The following is a 3,664-nucleotide window of genomic DNA, read 5'->3' on the forward strand; positions in this document are numbered from 1 at the left end:
ATATGGTCAGTATAACACACAACTCTCATGTGATTATAATATGGTCAGTATAACACACAATTCTCATGTGATTATAATATGGTCAGTATAACACACAATTCTCATGTGATTATAATATGGTCAGTATAACACACAACTCTCATGTGATTATAATATGGTCAGTATAACAGACAACTCTCATGTGATTATAATATGGTCAGTATAACAGACAACTCTCATGTGATTATAATATGGTCAGTATAACAGACAGCGCTCATGTGATTATAATATGGTCAGTATAACAGACAGTATATCTGGCATCAGTGTGTAATCCTAAACCTTTGGGTCTAACCATACGCACGCCAAATATCCTTCACGTAAATCGCCAAAATAGTCTACACGCCAATCGCCAAATATCCTACACGCCAATCGCCAAAATAGCCGACACACCAATCGCCAAATATCCTACACACCGATCGCCAAAATAGTCTACACACCGATCGCCAAATAGTCTACACACCAATCGCCAAAATAGCCGACACGCCAATCGCCAAAATAGCCGACACACCAATCGCCAAATATCCTACACACCGATCGCCAAATAGTCTACACACCAATCGCCAAATAGTCTACACGCCAATCGCTAAATATCCTACACGCCAATTGCCAAAATTATCTACACGCCGATCGCCAAAATAGTCTACACGCCAATCGCTAAATATCCTACACGCCAATCGCCAAAATTGTCTACATGCCAATAGCCAAATAGCCTACACACCAATTGCTAAATAGACTACACACCAATCGCTAAATATCCTACACGCCAATCGCTAAATAGCCCACACGCCAATCGCTAAATATTGTACACGCCAATCGCTAAATATCGTACACGCCAATCGCCAAATAGTCTACATGCCAATCGCCAAGTAGTCTACACGCCAATCGCCAAATAGTCTATACGCCAATCGCCAAAATAGCCGACACACCAGTCGCCAAATATCCTACACACCAATTGCCAAATAGTCTACACTCCAATCACCAAAATAGTCTACACGTCGATCGCCAAAATAGTCTACACGTCGATTGCCAAATATCCTACACGCCAGTCGCTAAATATCCTAAACACCAATCGCTAAATATATTACACACCAATCGTCAAATGCTTTTGGTAACAGTTACTGTTGGCAAGTTAACTTTGATCCACTGAGTCACAGAAAGGACAATGTCGGAGCATAATTCAATAAGAGAAAAGCTGTGAAATGGAGAGTTGAAAATAAAGAGAAGGGAGGATCAGAACAGTAATGTTTGGGAAAGATTTTGTGAAGTGGTAGAAGAAGATGATAGCAGTACTGTCTATGTTATGATGTGATGATTGTGAGGCGCCATATAAATTCGATAGTCACAAGATGGGACTTCAAATAGGCCTATGGCATGTCGAGGGAACTGTAGACTACTGTTCAGATGGGTTAAATGGAAACTGAAATCTGGACACTGACTGTAGGTCTGTCTATAACCTCTCACATAGCCTTAATATGAACTCCTGCAGAGTTAAGCATTTCCTGCAGTAAAATGATACACCAAAAGTAGACGACATTTTTACAAGGGAAGAAATCAAATCAAATCAAGCTTTATTTGTCACATTAAGTGTAGACCTTGCCGTGAAGTGCTTACTTACAAGCCTTTAACCAACAGTGCAGTTCAAGAAGAGTTAAGAAAATATTTACTAAATAAACTAAAGTAAAAAAATTATAAAAAGTAACACAATAAAATAACAATAACGAGGCTATATACAGGGGGTACCGGTACCGAGTCAGTGTGCGGGGGTACAGGTTAGAGTAGAAAAATGTGATTTATTTCTTTCAGCATTTTGAGAGAATGTGAATGTGCAGTTAGGGACCGTCTGTGCTATCTTTGTAAGCGTCATAACAGCTGATAGTATTTCAAGCACCTTTAGGGACTGTCTGTAAAAGTGTTAACTTTGTCAGCGTCATAACAGCTGATAGTATTTCAACCAGAGTTAGGGACCGTCTGTAGAGGTGGTATCTTTGTCAGCATCATAAAAGCTGATAGTATTTCAACCACATAAAATATTGCATCCAAACAGACCTGAAATCTTATCAGAAACATGTTGGGTCGTTTTCACAGTTTTCTATATCCTTACAACCGGTCTAACTGAGAAACAAAATTGCACAGAAAATCTTTCAGATTTTTTGGGGGTTATTGCATTTTCTCCCCAGTCCCTAAATCTCTTTGCTCCTCAAGAGAATCAGAGATGACAGCGAAAACTTTACCGATGTCATCTAGATTGAATCATTCTATCGAATTATGACATTATTCTGGTGAGCCAGGGTTTTTTAGTGCTCTAGGACAACATATAATGACAGAAGAGAAGCCACATGTATCTAATTAAAGACAAGTTGACTATTAAATAGCCTACCAAAATGTTGGAAATTACAAGCAGAAACATATCTAAATTAAGCCCAAAACAATACTTTCCCCCGTCCAAAAATCGTTCCACCATCTCTGACTGTAGCCTACAGAGTATTTTCAGGGGTCTCCGATTTTTCCTTTATCACATATAGTCAGGCAGTTGCAGGTTATTAGCAATTGCGGGAGGGTGGAAGTAAATAAAACAGCTGACCTGCTCAAGTCATCTGGTAGAATAACTCTCTTTGTCCTCCCTCTCTCTCTCTCTCTCTCCTCCCTCTCTCTCTCTCATTCTATCTCCATGTCTCTGTCTCTGTCTCTGTCTCTCTCTCTCTCTCTCTCTCACAGAGGCAGATACAGGGACAGAAACAGGGACAGAGACAGATACCGAGACAGGGAGAGAGAGACAGATAGGGACAGGGAAAGATACAGGGGACAGGGACAGATAACGGGACAGGGATAATAAATGAGACAGGGACAGGCCCCCCCCCCCCCCCCCCCCCCCCCCCCCCACACACACACTGTCTCTCTCTCTCCCTGGGAAAGGGGAAAGTTAGTTAGTTATAAAGTGTCTAACTAAACTAACAAAAACCAGAGAAGGATGGAACTACAGAGGAACTACAGGGTTAAGGGGGTCAGGGATAGGAGCGAGGCAGAGAGACCAACAGAAACCTCCCCTGTGTGTTGATGTGTTTGTCCTTTGTCCAGGATGGCTAATCGATCATATGGATGGAGAGCCTCTACTGTCCGGCTGAGTCACCGTCTATGACACATCATTCATTATAGGTGTGCGTGTGTGTGTGCGTGTGTGTGTGTGGGGGGGGGGGACCTTAACTACTCAGACACATCCATCTGGAGGAGAGGAAAAAAATATGCAGTGGAAGGTGAATGAGGAGAGGAGGAAGAGAAGGGGAATGAGGGAGAGGAGAAGGGGAGAGAGGGAGAGGACTGAAAGAGTATATTGCAGACTCAAAAGGTGGCAGAAGTGGACACACCAGAAACTATGAGAAAGAGAGAGAGGCAGAGAGAGAGGGAGAGAAAGAGAGAGAGATGCGAGAGAGAGATAGGAGAGATAGAGAAGAGATGAGAGAGAGCGAGAGAGACAGAGAGAGAGATCGATAGGAGAGATAGAGAAAAGATGAGAGACAGAGAGAGAGAGATCGATAGGAGAGAAAGAGAGAGAGTGAATCACATCTTTGGTTATAAAGGGGTTGATATGACTGTGTTAGAGTTTGGAGGGAAATGAGAGGGAACAGTG

The sequence above is a fragment of the Salmo salar genome, chromosome 01, assembly GCF_965601325.2.
Source record: "Salmo salar chromosome 01, fSalSal1, whole genome shotgun sequence".
In the NCBI taxonomy this organism is placed as follows: Eukaryota; Metazoa; Chordata; class Actinopteri; order Salmoniformes; family Salmonidae; genus Salmo; species Salmo salar.